The sequence below is a fragment of the Mustela putorius genome, unplaced genomic scaffold, assembly GCF_011764305.1.
Source record: "Mustela putorius furo isolate JIRA1106 unplaced genomic scaffold, ASM1176430v1.1 tig00003983_pilon_pilon_pilon, whole genome shotgun sequence".
Lineage (NCBI taxonomy): Eukaryota > Metazoa > Chordata > Mammalia > Carnivora > Mustelidae > Mustela > Mustela putorius.
In genome coordinates, this window is record NW_025422123.1 from 18,835,129 (window position 1) to 18,853,260 (window position 18,132).

Sequence of the window (18,132 nt, forward strand, 5' to 3'; positions counted from 1 at the left end):
GTGGAGCCCCAACTGGTACTGTTGTGTTCAGTTCCCTTTCCCAGCGGACTTTCAAGGAAGGCATTAGGCTTCCAGTGATAGGTAATTCAATTAAGGGAAGGAAGGAAGAAAGAACGAACCTACCAGTTTAACCAAATAGAAACCCCAGACAGACTATGACTATAGTTTGAAAAAAGTATAAAAGTAGCAACTAAATGTGAAATTGATTATAAAAATATATGCCATATCTGTAAAATACTTTAGTGATTGAAAGTTAGAAACTAGGGGTGCCTGGGTGGCTCAGTGGGTTAAGCATCTGATTTTGGCTGAGGTCATGATCTCAGGGTCCTGGGACAGAGTCCCACAGGGGCTGCTCAGCAGGGAGCCTGCTTCTCCTGCTTCTGCCTCTCCCCCCAATTCATGTTTTCTCTCTTTCTCTTTCTCTCAACTGCTAATAAATAAAATCTTTAAAAAAAAAAAAAGATAAATAAAATCTAAAAAAAAAAAAAACTAGCTTGAAGCTATGCCTTGTTCTGGGCTTATTCCAAAAGGATATGGAAGTGAGTGACAATATTTGTATTTGTGGGGTGTTTTGTTTTTTTAAAGAAGCCCTTGAGATCTATTGACTTATTTACGATTTTACTCTTTTGCAAAAAAGTAGAATGCAGAAGAATCTTTCTTTGGATGATTCTGATTTATTGGCGTTCTATTGTTTTATGGAAAAGAGTTGTCTGATTTACAAAGTATATGGTAGTTTATTTCCTTTTGTTTATTACTTTATTAAAGTGGCCTGATGGTGTCGCTCTAGGCACTTCTGTGAAAGCAAAGTGAAACATATACGAGTTCTTGAGAACTCTTTGCTTGCTAATACTCGGCTACTATAGTGCCCATGTTTTTAAGAAAAATGCCGCGTTCAAATTTGAAGATGTTCTTCACGGTCTCAGTGGAAACTTCATCTAGTGGAGGCTTCCTTTGGCTCCCAGGCTGCAGAAATTTGTGAATTGTGGGAATGCAGCTGATTCTGGCCTTGAATTCCTAAAATGCAGAAGTAATGCTATCCATGAGAAGAGAATATGGCAAAACAGACAAAATATAAATGATGCATATTTTTGCATGTGACAGAAAGTGTGTAAAAATTATATTCCTTATAGCTGGTAGGAGCAGGGGATAAAATGGAGTTTTCATACATCGTGTGGCTTTGTGAAGCAATGCTACCCTCATACAAACCAAGTTAGCAATATTTCTCAAGAACCACAAAAATGTTCATAGACTGTAATCACCTGGCCCCATTTTTCAGACTGCATCCTAATGATACCATCTTAAATGTGGAAAAATGTATACCTATGAAGGTGCTGTTGTAACATTATTCATAAAAGTAAATATTCCAGAGTATCCTAATGTATAACTAATAAATAGAAGTCCTTATGTCATGAGGATTTTTCCATGTCATTCTGTAATCTTGGAAAATACACCTTTAGGTGGTTGCATAAAATTCTACCCAATGGATGTGTCTTCATTTATGTGGACCCTTTTCAAGTACTGAATATTTCAGCTGTTTATGATTTTCAGCATTTAAAATAAGATTATTCTGAACACAACACATGGAATTTTATATAATCATGGAATTTTTAAACAATAGAAGACCATGTTGTATCCAAATGAGGCAGACTACATAAAAATACCAGATGACCCTCTTCAGCTTTCCTATTCCACTTTATTTTTAAACTTGCTACCTTATATTGAGGTTATCTATGTGCTTGTCTCACCCATTAGGTGTGTTCCTTGAGGGCATCTTTGTATCTTTCGGGCAGGTCTTGGCATAAAGCAGTTAGTGGGTTCTTCAGTCATAATGAATGGCTGAATGAAGGGATAAGTGAATGATACAAATTCACCCTTCCTGCAGTTCTTGGGAGTTATTTGGGTAGCACTACCTGTAGCAGAGGGAAGAGGGTCATCTGGGTCAGCATGATGATAATGAGAACTGTTTTTAGCCACAAGAGAACTCTCTGTACTTCAAAGTATCTCACAACAAAAACTTAAGCCCTTGGGAATAGTGATGTTAAACATTCATTCCATTGTCAATACTGGTAAAACAATAAGATAAAAATCACTTAAGTGGTGTCTGGGTGGCTCAGTGGGCTAAAGCCTCTGCCTTCAGTGTGGGTCATGATCTCAGGGTGCTGGGATCGAGCCCCACATCAGACTCTCTGCTCAGCGGGGAACCTGCTTCCTCCTCTCTTTCTGCCTGCCTCTCTGCCTACTTGTGATCTCTGTTTGTCAAATAAATAAATAAAATCTTCAAAAAAATGCAGAGACAATGAAAAGTAGTACTATTTGGGGAAAAATTGTTTTCTTAACATTTTCAGTATTGTGTAGAATTCTGATAAGCCTTATAAAGTCCCCTGAGCCTTGGTACTATGAAGTGTATCTTATAAATAATATCCATTCTTTCCCCTCACTCCCCCTCTCTAATTAGTGTGGGGTTTTTTTCCCCCATAGAATCATCTGATAAGACTCAGTTTTTACTCCAAAATTAAATCAAGCAACTGAAATTCTGTCAGCACTAGAACCACAAATTTTGCTGAAGTTATCCATGACATCTTTTAGAAAAAAAAAGCAAAATGTAGAAGACTGGGGTGCAAGGAAGAAGGGCAGACTTGTTTTGTAACTGCGACGGAGGGAGGAGGTTTGCTTTCACAAAGTGTTTTTGGGATCTTTCATCCACTGAAGTTCTTTACTTTGAGGTTGTTGAAGTTCTCTACTCGGAGTTTATTGCTTTTTCTCCCCCTTGATCCAAGTCACAGGGCAAGACAGAAGTTTGTCACTTACCTTCTCATAGACAGGGAAGAATCTTGTAGTGGCTTTTTCAAGGATGTAGTCAAGATTCATCTCCTTTTCTCCAGGCAGGGAGAGTGGAAAGAACAGAATCATGTTGCTCAGGTCCCTCAAGCCCTCTACATACATGTCAGTCCTACAGAAGGGTCCATAATTCAAAAGAGTTGCAGATAAAGGAGCCATCATTTCCATAGCCAAAGAAACAAGTTAACGAATGCCGGAGTGCCTCCTGCCTCATGGCTGGTATCTCAGTGCCCCATGAGTTAAAATCAAGTATTTCTGCCTGCCTGCTCTTCCTCTGAGATCGTAAGATCAATCTGAGAAATAGAAAAATAATAGGACTAAAGTGTGGGAGCAATTATGTCTGTTTGAAGATCAACTGTGTGAAGTAAGTGCTAATTAAAACACACACAAAGTATTAAAATAATCCTAAAGTCATAAATGAGGCAAAGATCATATTTGGCTATTTAAAAGTTATAATAACAGTGAAATGGCCCCTGTCTATAAATGTTGGGGAAGAGATCACCAGGGACCTCTGTGCTGCCAACAACTTCTCTGTCTGGATTGAAGGTTCTCAAACTTAGTAGAACAATTCAAGAAAGCACAGGACTGACTGGACAAGTTCCCCCTTGTCACCACTCACAAATCTGTGCCAGAATGAATCGAAAAATAGATTTCATGTTAGACAAGGTACCGTGGCATAGTGAAAAGACTACTGGTCTGGGCACTGGGAAACCACTGTCCTGGTCCAAAGTGAGTCTCCTAATCTTTTGGATCCATAGTTCTTTTAACTTTAACCTAGAATAGCAATGAGTATCTTGAAAGAGCCTCAAATTCTTTGCTACTTCTGCTATTGAGAATAAGTCTCATTCTCTCTTTGAATCTGAATGGGCCTCGGGGACATACTTGACCAACAAAATGTAGGGAAGTAATTTCTGAGACTTCCAAGACTAGGTCATAAGACGCCTTAAGCTTCCACCTGGTAGTCTCCAAAATTTCACTCTGAGGGAAGTCAGCCACCTCATCGAAGGAGCTCAAGCTGGCTTCACGGAGAAGTCATGTGGAGGAGGAGACATACCCTGCCAGGCCCATTTGTTCCAGCTCTCCCAACCCAGGCGCCAGACATCTGAGAGAAGAACCGCCTGAGAGACCCTGAAAGGGTGCCATCTAGCTGATTCCTGTCAGCTCACAGAACCCTCAGATGTGGTGTCTGCAGCAAATAGCTCAGGTCATGATCTCAGGGTCCTCAGATCGGGCCCACATAGGGCTCTCTGCTCGGCAGGGAGCCCTCTTCCTCCTGCCTCTCTACCTACTTGTAAGCTCTCTCTCCCTCTGTCAAATAATTAATTTTTTTTAAAAAGAAAGAAAGAAAGAAAGAGATGTAGCAGGTTAATCTGGGTTATCCAGGAGGTAATAAGGAGTATCAGAGACCACTAGAGTAAGGTCAAACATTCCAGGAGCAACTTCACTCCCACTGGCCAAGGGCAGAACAATTTGAGCATAAATAAGAGTAACAACTGAAGTGAACTGAAATGCATCAAAGATACATAAAATGAAGAGCCCATAGTGACACTAGAACAATAACAATAATTAATTGGTAGGACACAGATGAGCCAACTCATCTGGAAAATTGGTAAACAAAAGTCTACCATGTCTTTCCTAGAGGAAATTGTATTCCAGATAACCAGATGGTAGATGAAGGAAAGTTTTTCTTTATAGAAGTATCCCAGATAATAAATGCAGAAGGAATGATATCGCTGAATACCAATGGCTGTTACTATCATAAAGAAAGGACAAGCAGACATTTTTTGCTTCCTGACTGGGGAATGCACCAATACCTATGAAATAGTGCTGCAAAAACCACTAGAACTTGAGTCTGATAAAACCTCTATAGGGGCGCCTGGGTGGCTCAGTGGGTTAAGCCGCTGCCTTCGGCTCAGGTCATGATCTCAGAGTCCTGGGATCGAGTCCCACATTGGGCTCTCTGCTCAGCAGGGTGCCTGCTTCCTCCTCTCTCTCTGCCTGCCTCTCTGCCTACTTGTGATCTCTCTCTGTCAAATAAATAAATAAAATCTTTAAAAAAAAAAAAAAAACCTCTATATCTAACAACCAAATGACAGGAAACACAGAGACGGAAGAATGGGTTAAACTACACTGCTAGATGCAATCAGCAGAAATTTGGCAATTAGATTCGGTTGGAAAGCAAGAGAAAGCTTATGTTAAGATTTAAAAATACGAGATCTATTCCAAAAATTTTACTGCTTTAAGCATTTTAAAATGAAGTTTCTGAAAATATATATATTCTTTAAAACCATGAGATATTTATTTAAAACACACCCCCTTTGGTAAAAATGGACTATTTGTTGTTTAACAACGAATAGTTTTCTAATTCTGTGCAATAATTTGTAATTGAGTGTTGCTGTTTTTAAAAATTCAGTTAAGACAAGACTGTTTGCTAGTTTGTAGACAGGTCTGCCCATTGCAAAGGGACAAGTGTGTACATGTGAAAATTAAGAATGTGTGGGACACTGGGGGGCGGGTGGGTTGGGGGGGAGCCTATCTGGTGAACCAGAGACTAAAGAGGTGGTTTCCAAAGGCTACTTCCTGAATCAGTTTCCCAACGTCCCACTCCAAATTTTGAGTTTGTTCTTGTGATTTACCCTGTGCTTTATTCCCACCTAGTGGAGAGGAATAGAGATTGCAACAGGAAGAGGCAGATTTCTTTCACTAGTTTTTGTCCTTGCTTTGTTCTCAATACAGAATCAGAAAATGAAATAAACTGGGTAATTGGCCATGGATCGATAATTGTTTAAAGCAAATGTGTTTATACGGTTTATTTCACCATTCTCTCTCCTTTGATGTTTTAGATTTTTCCATAATAAGAAGTTATAAAACAAGAAAAGAATTTTCATTCCACCAAGAACTACATAGGATTGCTAACATGACTAAACGTTAGAATTTCCTTTTTTTTTTAAAAAACTTCATTTTAAGTAAGAAGTAGTTGTTGTCACCAGGCTTGTTCCTGTAGGTTCCTTCCATACAAGTTGTATTTTGCAGCTAGGTATCGTAGGATAGCTCTGGTTTCTACCAAATTCATTCCATCGATTTGGACCATGGGCACTTGTTCATATATCAGGGTTCCACCTTTAAAGGTACAAAGGAAAAGTTGGGCTCTTTACTGTCCCTGATGGTAGCAACGGAGTCTTCTTTAACTCTTAAGGTGCTACAGATGAGACTACGTAATTGAATAGGATTAAGATATGTTAGCGACTACTCCAAAAGGAGAAATATGTATGCATTTATTCACAGAAAGACATGTAGAAGGCAAGACTTGTGGCTGAGTCCTCTAGGAGATACAACAAAGTGCAGAGACAGAAGCTTTCTCTCTGGTCAAGAATGTCCCTTTCTCATCACTTATTCTTCATTCTTGCGGCCACACAGCTGGTGAGACTCTTTCCCTCCAAACCATTGTTAATAATGTCCTAGCCGTTAACTCAACCCTCACAGGGCTCTCTCTCTTTTTTTAAAAAATTAATTTAATTTAATTTAGTTTTTTGTGTGTGTGTTCCAAAATTCATTGTTTATGCCCTACACCCAGTGCTCCATGTCCTTTTTTTTTTTTTTAATTAAGCTTTTAAATTTAATTCCAGGACAGTTAACATATGGTGTTCTATTAGTTCCAGGCATACACTATAGGGATTCACCAATTCTGTGCATTCCTCCACGCTCACCGCGGTGAGTGTGCTCTTAACCCCCTTCACCTATTTCACTCACCCCCCCAACCTCCTCCCACTTTGTTCTCTATAGTTAAGAGTCGGTGGGGGGGGGGGTTGTGTTTGGTTTTGTTGTTGTTGTTTTGGTTTGGGTTTGGTTTTGGTTTTTTGTTTTTGTTTTGGCTAGTCTCTTGTTTTCATTGCTCATTGTTCTTGTTTCTTGAATTTCACATAGGAGCGAAGTCATTTCGTATTTGTCTTTCTCTGGCTGGCTTGTTTTGCTTAGCATTGTACCTTCTAGGTCGGTCCATGTCATTGCAAATGACAAGATTTCATTCCTTTTTTGGCTGAGTAATATTCCATGGTATACAGATACCACATCTTCTTTATCTATTCACCTACTGGTGGACACTTGGACTGCTGCCAACATTTGGCTATTGCGAATAGTGCTGTGATAAACACAGCGTGCATATATCTCTTCAGATTACTGTTTTCATATTCTTTAAGTCAATACCCAAAGAGTGGGATTCCTCAATCAGAGGGTATCTCTATTTTTAACTTTTTGAGGAATCTCCAGGCTGTTTTCCACAGTGGCTGCACCAGCTTGCATTCCCCGCAACAGTGCACAAGGGTTCCTTTTTCTCCACATCCTCACCAACACTTGTCGTTTCTCATGGTACTGGTTTTAGCCATTCTGACAGGTGTGAGGTGACCCCTCATTGTGGTTTTGATTTGCATTTCCAGATGATGAGTGATGCTGAGCAGATGGGCCCTTCTTATCTACCCACATGCACTGCCTGGAGTCATAACACCAGCTTAAGCCTTTCCATTACTCCTCTTAGCTTAGGAGACAATAATATTTAACCTCAACCTGGAATTCAAAGCACTCCTTCACGCGGCCTCCCATCAGAAAGACAGCTCTTTGTTTTGGGCTTTCTTGTTCATCTTCCAGGGAATCCTTGCATTACACAACAATGGCACCTTGAGAGGGCAGTGGTTTAATTTAAAAGAATCCCACTCTCTCTGCCCCATCCTTCCTTCCCTCTGTCTGTCAGTCTGTCTGACGCTTCCTCAGAAAGGTAACAGTAAAGATGGCACTTTTCCCATTTTTCCTTAAGTTGAACCAGCTTTCTGGACTGAATCCATGGCAAAAACATCCTGGTTTTTCTGCAATTGCCTCCCGGTTTCACTGTCAGGACATTTCCTGCCCTTGAATTACATCAGCCAGGACTCAGGGGGAGGCAGAAGTTACTTGAAGCATACCGAGGTACAAAGACAATGACTAGGTCCTGGAGATCTGAGAAGCAACAAAGGGATGATACAGTATCATGAAGGTGACAGCTGCAGAAAGTATCATCCCTAGGGCTGAGGAAACAAGGAGATGGTGCTGAAATTATTACAATTTAGCTCGGGGGCAGGGCTCCCCCTGCTGTGCCCACCCATTGGTTTGTTGCAAGACCTAAGTGCTGCCTTCCTGACAGATATCATAGATATTGTCTACCTAATTTTCTCCACTCTTAGAATATGTGTACGCATGTGTGTGTGTGTGTGTGTGTGTGTGTGCGCGCGCGCACGCGCGCACACCTCTCAGAGATCTCATCCTTGGTCAATGTAGCTAACATGCAAGCCTTTTTTTTCCTCACCTTGGATTAATCTCTCAAATTCTTCACGTGTTTCAAAAAGTTCTTCTTCAAACTAAAGAACGAAAGAAAGAACATAAGAATATGTTGCTACTATCATTTTTATTGTTATTCTTACTTTTGATATCATGGAAAAAGAGTTGAGTAAAAATAAAAGGTCTAACCACCAAGGAAACCAATGTTTCAAGTAATTATTGAATGCATACTGGCCTTTTCCAGGTTCGATGGACCTAAGGACGTTTTTATATAAAACCAAAGCAAAGGGTTTACTGAATTCAGGTGACTGAGTAATACTGATACCCCCTGTTGTGTGGCCGGAGCCTTTCAGGTAGACTTCCCAGATCGCAATCTGAAAGCGGGCTACTACTCCCCTTCATTGGCTCAGATAAGTTACTCTCTTCTAATTTCAGTTTCCTAATGTGTGAAAATGAAGCTACTACCAATGAAGGAGCAGGAGGCTGGCTGAGGACAAAGCAAAAGCTGGCGCCTTGCACCCCCCCCTTCACCCGCTCCCCTCCATATGTGTAGCATTCCTCAGGCACCCCTGACTGCCATAAAACGATAAATAGTTAACTTGCTGAGATCACAATCCTGCAAGACAGGAGTCTCCCTTGGTTTGCAAATGTCCTTGAGATTACAACAAAGAAGTTACCTTATCGATAGCCCTAATGTCACCCTCCCCTCCATAAAAAACCGAAGGAGGCGGAGGTAGAAGGAAAAGTAAATAAAGTTAAATTTCTTCTAAACCTAATTCTCACTAACAAGGATGCTTGATAGCAGGAATGTAACATTCCACCAGTAGACTCCCAATTGTCTTTACTTGATAGTAACCAGGCCTTCAATATCCTGATAGTGCTTTTTTCGCATGCGTGGGCTAACCGGCCAGTTCTGCTTCTGTAAGATTGCTTTGTCTGCTTTCGCGCGGGGTCCCCTGACCCAATTCACTGATGCCAAGTATGCCTGTTCAAACTGTCAATCAATCAGCTCAGCCCCACCCGAAACTTGTTTGTACTTGTCTATAAAAACCCTGCACCAACCCAGCTCTGGACCTCTCGGCGTTATCGGCAACGAGCGGCGTAGAGGTCCAGGTTCGAACCTGCAATAAACGACCCTTGCTGATTGGCTTTGACTCACGTCTCTGGTGGTCTTTTAAGGTGGGGGTAATACTCTATTGGCATTTCACCTACGCATGATGTTGTCATGATGGCTAAAAGAGATCTTATCTAAGGAAGACTAACTCTCACGTTTGGCTCAATATTGAACGTTGTTACTGTTTGCCTCAGAACTTTCCCTTGGGTGGTGTTTGTTGTCCCTCATTTCCAGGGTTCGAGAACAAGCAAATGTTAGTTTCATCATTCTATTCTATATTCTCTTTTTAAGCCCAAGAGGCTTAGACACAGAAAAACAAAATTGCTGCAAATCTCAGGAAATACATGGTGGCAATGGAACAATAGTACTGAGTAAATTCAAAATACACTTTATGGCATTAAGGAAACACTAATCAAGGTGTAGTTTATATCTTGTTGCTTTCAACATCTTGTCTTAGATGTCTGTTTTGTTAGATTATTACTAGTTAACTTCTGGATACTTTAAAATCAATCTCTAAAACACATCCATAGATTGGACATGTACATTTTGTACAGTATAATTTTAATAGAAAATTTAAATGCAACGAGTTTTCTGTATTTTTTCTGTCATCATTATTAGAGATGGAAAACCCAACATGTACTTGGAAAACAGTTTCTTCCCCCAAAGATTCTATTCTACCCCCATTGTCACGAAAATAATTTTTAAATTTTAGATTTATAATTTGGAATGATGAAAAGATATTAATAATGTGGTTCCCTGGTGGTGTTCCTGGATATTTAAAATTAAACCAAGATATCATATCACCCTCATTCCTAAACCTTGAAGACCAGCATTAACTATAACTCTTGGTGCTCTTCTTTTCCAAGCCTTCGCGTGATGCTTATGAAGCCCAGAGAGGTTAAGTGACTTCCCTAAAGTCCCTCAGCTAAAAGGTGGAAGAACCAGGGCTAGAATCCCTTCCCCCTAAACCCATTACATTTTAGATAGCATCATTTTGCTAACTGTGTAATTTGTATTTCGATAATCTTTATAGGAAGAAATCACTCCAAAGTTGACATCAAATATGAAAATACAGATAGGGATAACAAGGGTGTAAAACCTTCCCAAAAAGCATTTTTCCTAAATTTGAATATTACTTATGACTTTCATATAGTGTGATAGGGGGGAAAGTATACCTTTATGATTTCAATTTCTCCTCGAATACCTCATGTCAGGTGCTCCATCTGACTTTTACCCTCTGCTTTGGCCAAGCTATAAAAGAGCAGGGCTTGGAGCCCAAACTCCAATTCCAAGCGAGGCGTTACTGAAATGCCAACTGAATATTACCCCCACCTTAAAAGACCACCATAGACGTGAGTCAAAGCCAAGCAGCAAGGGTCGTTTATTGCAGGTTCGAACCTGGACATTAGGGCTATTGATAAGGTAACTTTTTTGTTGTAAATCTCAAGGACATTTGCAAATCAAGGGAGACTCCTACCTTGCAGGACTGTGATCTCAGCAAGTTAACTATTTATCGTTTTATGGCAGTCAGGGGTGCCTGAGGAATGCCACACCTATGGAGGGGAGCGGGTGAAGGGGGGGTGCAAGGCGCCAGCTTTTGCTTTGTCCTCAGCCAGCCTCCTGCTCCTTCATTACCAGGTCAATCCCTGAGAGCAGGCTGCAGAGAGGGCCGCACCCAGGAACTCATAGTCTGAGTGTGGCCATGGACCGGCATGGGATACAGCAAACCCCCACAGACCACATACCAACTGGGGAATTTTCTGGTAGGTTTAGACTGAGTTTGACCAGATCACACAGCAAAGGTTTCCCGCCTGAATGTTTTTGTTTTTAAGGGTGTGTCTTTCTTAGGGATATCTTTTGCTGGAAGACTTACTGTAAGAGAGGCCCTGGGCTCTAAGAATAAATGAAGCAGGGCCATTTTAACAAAGTTGTGTATGCAAGAGCATGTGGAGTTCACTTTTGAAAATTTGCCATGACTCACATCAAAAGGAAAAGTCAGGCACGGAAGGTCAATATTGACTATAGGATTTTCTTCTAATTATGACCAGCTACAATACCAACACTGAATATAAAAACTTTGAGGAGTCAGAAGATCCAGGAAGGACCTTCATATGGCTCAGAAAGAATTGTCCTTTTATCGTTTTGAAGAAACGACAAGTTCAAATTTTTTTTTTATTATTATATACTAAAAAATAGTGCCCCCTCTGGAGAAATTAGAATGTTTTTGACAGGTGGGTTTTGAGTTCACATTGTCTCCTGTGTGCTTTGCAATATTTTATCCAGATCTAATGTTAATGCAACAATACATAAAAATTGGGATTTATAAAATAATTATCAAGGAATGACCCTTATTCCCCGCTGCCATCATTTGTTCCTCTGTCTTTTATCCATCTCAGTATGGATGGATCTCAAAGACATAATATTGAGTGCAAGGAGGAAAAGACAGAATGAGTCACAAAGGGAAACACATAAATTCTTTCAAAAGGCACAGAAGCCAGTGTTTGGTGAGGACACACATAAATGTAAAAATATAAAGGCTGGACTAACTGGATAGGGGTTATTTAAGTGGACATGGGTGTGATGGCTGGACTGAATTTTAGTTTTATCAGGGGGCGCCTGGGTGGCTCAGTGGGTTAAAGCCTCTGTCTTCAGCTCAAGTCATGATCTCAGGGTCTTGGGAGCGAGCACCACATTGGGCTCTCTGCCCAGCGGGGGGCCTGCTTCCTCCTCTCTCTCTGCCTGCCTCTCTGCCTGCTTGTGATCTCTGTCCAATGAATAAATAAAATCTTTAAAAAAAATGAATGAATGAATGAACAAATTTCAGCTTTATCTGTTAAGAGTATATGAATATATTAAACCCACCCCCCCCCTTTCTTTTAAGACTGAAGGCAATGGGCACCTGGGTGGCTCAGTCATTAAGCATCTGCCTTTGGCTCAGGTCATGATCCCAGGGTCCTGGAATGGAGCCCCACATCAGGCTCCCTGATAGGTGGGAAGCCTGCTTCTCCCTCTCCAACTCCCCCTGCTTGTGTATCCCTCTCTCCCTGTCTCTCTCTCTGTTAAATAAATAAAAATCTTTAACCAAAAAAAAAAAAAAGACTAAAGGCAAATATGACAAAATAACAATAATTTCTCATTCCACATAGTGGCATCATGTTTGTTTGTTTATTATAACATTCTTTATACTTTACATATTTTCAAGTTTTAATTTAAAGTTTAAGAAAATTCCTAACACAAGAATTTTTGAAAAAAGTGATAATGAACTTTTCACAAGGATTTGCTGCTTTCTTATAGCAGAAATGCTTAACCTGGGGGCCTAGGATACAGTTGTGTATTTTGTGGCTTCTTGGAGTCCCTACAATTATAGGTACATGGGGCTTTTTCCTGGGAAGCAGCTTCATGGGTTTCTTCAGATTCTAGAATAAAACATCTGTTCTCTTCTCCTAAAATGTCTTTAATCCTCTGTACCACCAGATACCATAAAAGGTATGTTTCATAAAATATTTAAATAATAAACTGTGTCCTAAGCTGCATTCATATACGGTATCTGCACTCCTAGTGAACAAATGAATATGATGTCTGCTGTCAGGGCCCAAACAGAACACAGAGCATCCTAACAAGTACCAAGTGAATGGGATTACATGCTATTTGCACGTTAAACCACTGAGTGTGAATAAAACTCCCTGTTCTTTCGTCTTTGGATCTAAGAGACCACTTAGGAGTGACTAGAAAAAAAAAATTCTGTGTGGGTTACAGAAGAGGCTAATTGCTTTATATTCACAGTGAATGTATATACAGATACAAATATTTATCTTTGAAAGGTCAGTATAAACTTCAATAGCAGCTTTAAAGTACGTTGAGAATAGAATTTTTTAAAAAGATTTTATTTATTTGACACACAGATAGAAATCACAAGTAGGCAGAGAGAGAGTGGGGGGAAGCAGGCTCCCTGCTGAGCAGAGAGTCTGATGCGGGCTCAATCCCAGGGCTCAACCCCAGGATCCTGAGATCATGACCTGAGCCGAAGGCAGAGGCTTAACCCACTGAGCCACCCAGGCACCCCAATAATAGACTTTTTAAAATTCATTAAAATATAGGATGGTTATATTTTTGGTAATGAATGATATGTTCTTACATCAGTATCTCTGAGACCCTTCTGTGTGTTTAAAGAAAACTACTGGGCGCCTGGGTGGCTCAGTGGGTTAAGCCGCTGCCTTCGGCTCAGGTCATGATCTCAGAGTCCTGGGATCGAGTCCCACATCGGGCTCTCTGCTCAGTGGAGAGCCTGCTTCCCTCTCTCTCTCTCTGCCTGCCTCTCCATCTACTTGTGATTTCTCTCTGTCAAATAAATAAATAAATAAAAATCTTTAAAGAAAACTACCTGTTTCTCAATATTCACGAGACAAATGTAGTTACATAAATCCAACACTTGGCGGACAGGATGAAATGAAAAGAGGCTGTTTGCTAGAACGAGTCCCTTCCTTCCTTCCATGACTCCTTCCTCTCTCCCTTCCTTTCTTTATTCGTGATGATTACTTCATCGTGGGTCCGCTCAGTCCCAACAACCAGTTTCCATGATATCTGGGTGCTTACTTAAAAGAACTAACTCATTCACTCACAGCCTAGTATCTCAAGGGCAGGTGGCAAAATTGGCTTTTTGGTCAGGAATCATAGGCGTTTCTTACACCTGCTCCCCAAGGAAGTGCTCAACAACCCCATGATGAAAATAATACGAATAAACCCAGCATCTTACCTCTACTCCTGCTGCGGCCAAGAGCCACCGGATGGACTCCATTCGTCCTCGGCCATTGAAGTATGCTTAAGGCTTCCTGCAAATCGACAGAGAGAGACTGATGAAGACACTTCTGCACAGACAGCCAGAGAGCAGGGAGAAATGCAACCGGACAGAGCAGTGTGAAGTCATGCTTTGGACTTGTGCCCCAAATCACAGCTGTTCCTCATCCCCAAGGCTGCCCGTGTTCTGTGTTCCGTCTCACGAACGGAGTTTATCGTCACACGTTGGTGTTCTCAACACCGAATGGAATAACCAATACATTTTTAATATAGAGAGAGGACAAGTGAGGAAGCCAGATAGAAAGAATTCAAAAAGAAGACTCTGACCAGCTTTTCCTCCTGTAGCATGTGACGACCTTCTAGCTTTCCAATCCTTTTCCTTTTTATCTAGACAGATCCTCCTCCCTCCTCTTGCCAGTACAGCCCAGACTGGCAAAACTGGGTAAGATTAGGGGAGGCTAATGCTTTTCACTTTCCAAATTAATCTTGGGACTTTAATTCAGGTGTCCTCTGGAGCCTGGAGACAGGATTCGAGAGGATTTCAATGACTCATTAGGATTTAAGGCAAAAGTGCAGAGTTAGGCACAGTGGGTCTTTTCACACTTTCTTTTTCCTCTTTCTTTTAGAAGCAAAACCATCGCTCACTTAAAAAAGGTGAAGTAGTAGAGAAATTAAAAGCCCATCCACGTCACCCCCCCAAGATCACCTGTGAGGCTTGTGGGACATGAGGGGGTGGCCTTGGTGGGGAGACAAGCTCTGGACATTCAAAAGTAGCATAAGGTCCCTGGAGAGGTGGGTCCCTGGGAGCACGAGAGGCTATGTGGAGAGGCGGGAGTGGCTTCATGCTAGGAGTGAAGCCTGATTTATTTTGCAACATGTCACCTGGCTCAGTCTTTAAAAGAGCAGGTCTACCCATTAAGAGCTCAGCAAAATAAGTGAAGGAAAAGGGATAGATTGATAGGTTGGAAACCAGAATGAAAAAAAAATGTGACCTAGACCTATTGCTTTTCAGCCCCCTATGTGGAACCTATTAGAATCACCTGGTTAGGGGCTTAAAACACATGCAGGTGCACAAGTACACACGCATATTCTCTCTCTCCCTCTTCCCTCACCCCCCCCCCACCCTGCCTGGGTCCCTCACTGATTTGGAAAAGGACTCTGACATCAGTGTTTTTTAGAATCTTTCTAAGTGACATGCAGACAGCTTTAAGAACCACTAATCTGGACGATGGTTCTATCAACAGCTACTAAAACCACTGATAGAGATCGCAAGAATGGAAAGGTCAGGCCCACCACTCTACACACCTGACATCACTAGAAGTGGGGCAGCCAGACATGACAGTCCTCCCAATGCCATGTAGTAGAAAGTGGACAGCACTGCCTGTGAAGGATTCTTGCCAAAACAACTGACCAGAGGAATTCAGTCAAGCTTCAAGATGCCAATTTATGGGAAATGCAGGACAAGGGTGAACACTTCAGGGATGCAACCAAATTCAGCAAAATCTGTAGCGTGGAGCTCAACAGGCTTGAGGTTCAGAGAGCGGTCCCTGCGCTAGCAGCATACAGATCACCCGGGAAGTTGTTAGACATACAGGCCTCAGAGGCTCGACTCCCATCCCTCTAGAACACACGTCTTAAGGGCCCCAGGGATTTCCATGCACATTCAAGTTTGAGAAGCACTGTTCCGCACGCCAAGTGACCAACACGTTCACAAAGAATTCTCTACTCTTAGATTGTGGTGATAAGGAGTTTTTTTTAATTGCATGAAAATCAGAGAAGCAGTGGAAATCTATAGGTTCGAGAGATTTAAGAGATTCTTTAAACATATGCAATGTACAAAAACTTTTTTTGGATTCTGATTTTAATAGAGCAATTATTTTAAAAGTAGATGAGATGATTGGAGAAACTGAACCAAGAATATTTAACATAAGGGAATTACTTTTAATTTTTTAGGTATTATGATGATATTATCAACGTTTTTCAGAAGGAATCCCTATCTTGAGAGACGCTGAACAGAAGATCCAATTAACCTAAAGCTGATTCCTTACCTAAAGGAACTAGGAAATAATAAATGAATGCTATTCTCAGCCCCCCTCCCCAATCCATATCTTTCAGAGACTTATGTCAAAGGATTTATGGATGAAATAGTATGATATTGGGATTTACTTCCAGTTTTAACCCAGTTGTCAAGGTTCATGAGTGGGAGCCTAAGTATAACACGAGAGACTTTTTGTTGCTAACTGCTACAGCTGGGTGGTGGGTATATGGGTTGCGTATACTATCCATCCATCTTCATAAATATATGAAATTTTCCATCATAAAAGCATTTTTAATTGCTCAGCAAAAGCTGACCTTATTCATAATGGACTGAAGCTTTAAAGGCCCTGGGGTGGCTTCTGAATCACAAGGAGAGTTGGAACAGTGTTCATTCCAGCTTCAGGGATGAATGTGTGGGTTGAATAAATGCTCAGCCTAGATTTAGTCTGTACCCCTGGTAGAATGGGGCTCAAAATAGAAATTAAACTCAGTTATAGAAATAAAAGAAAACGTTTTGTACTCTTGAATTCGTGAACTAGCTCACATGGCTCTCCACCCCCACAGTATCCACTCCAAGAAGTTCCCTCTGAAAAGCCTGAGGCCCAGGGTGCTTAGGAGCTGACCCACCTTCCCATCTGGTCTCGCCCACAGCAGATGCGGTGCAGATGTGGAAGAAGGCAGGTGCCTCCCCCAAGACAATGGGCTTCTAATCCTCATGCTGTCTTGGGGAGCTGCCTGAGAGGGGCTGAGTGCATGGAGCCTGGGGAGGCCCTTGTGAGGACTCATGGCTAGATATCGTGGTTGCTGGTCTCTGGTCCCATCAGCTCTGGGCTGCTTCCCACAGAGTGGAGGCAATTGAGCAGCCTTAGGTCATGTGCTGGGGAGACTCTGACAAGCACAGCCTGGAGCCTGAGCAGGGGAGGACCTGAGCCACCCAGAACTTCTCTTGCCATTCACAGAGCCTGCACCCCGACTCACAGCAAATCTGCCAAGGGGACCCTGTCCAGACCCTCCCCACCATAAGCATTCACCCTTGGGGGTGGTTCCCAGGAGAGCCACCAGCCTGGGGCATGAGCTCTTGTCGCCTCTGCTTTCCCTGGACCCTACTTGGGCACACAGAGCCTTGGTTTCGCTCAGGTGGGGGCATCCCCAGCATTCTGCACCTGGGATTACTGGGGTCACCGCCACTCCCCAGCAGTTGACTAGAACCAGCACAGGGCTCCCTTGTTACCCTGCTCCTCCCCCCACCCTACTTTTGGGGGATGTGGAAGGCCTCTGCCCCCAACTCACCTGCCTGCCTGTTCCCCAGTGGGGGACTGTGACATTCATGAGTACTTGACCTGGGGGCAGCTTATCTGAGCCTTAATAGAGGCACACCTTAGAAAAAAGAAAGCAGGGATGGGCCAGGACGATGGCTGGGAGAGCCCCCAGATATGTAACCTACAATGGTAAGCCCCCAGTCCAGTCTTTCCAAATGTGCATATTAATTTGAGGTGAGAGATTAAAAAGAGTATTCAGCAAATATAACTAAATCAATATGGTTCATCCATTTTAAACCATTCAAATTATAATTTGGGCTTTTCATTAAAGCTGTAACTTCATTATAAACAGAAAAAAAATGGATCTGCTATAAGTATAAGTAAGTATAAGTATAAGTAAGACTTATACCCAGAGTAAACACACTGTAGCATAATTGCACACTTCCTGGATTTTAACAACTGACCTCGTTTGCATAAGAGAAAGTACTGACTTTCCTCCTACAAATACCCCAAATACATTTCCAAGCAAAACAGCACCTTTCATCAACTTTTTCCAGCTGTCTTTCCTTTTGTAACTACTTCTAAATCTGCTCCTTATGGAGGTCATGGGAAATCATAAGAAGGCTCAAAAACAGACTCTAAGAGCACTCACACTAGTGCTTCCCCGCCTGTTTGGAGAAAATAAAAGGGGATTAGAAGCAATTATGGTGCATTTATTTCATTCTAGCTAGAAGAACTCCATTAGGCAGGTAAGCCTGCTAAGTAGATAATCTCACAAATTTCAAG

General features: G+C 41.7%; 1 non-coding gene across 2 annotated transcripts; it reads right to left on the reverse strand.

Moving 5' to 3' along the window:
- Positions 1-658: 658 nt before the first annotated feature.
- Positions 659-14,460, reverse strand: LOC101693728. Of its 2 annotated transcripts, XR_006604136.1 has the most exons (5): positions 14,378-14,460; positions 14,010-14,085; positions 8,171-8,222; positions 2,809-2,950; positions 659-1,014 (listed from the first exon to the last, which is right to left on the reverse strand). It is a non-coding gene; the product is annotated as an uncharacterized LOC101693728 (transcript). The 2 variants fall into 2 exon arrangements; XR_006604135.1 differs by lacking the exon at positions 14,378-14,460 and having other exon boundaries at positions 14,010-14,314.
- Positions 14,461-18,132: the final 3,672 nt, after the last annotated feature.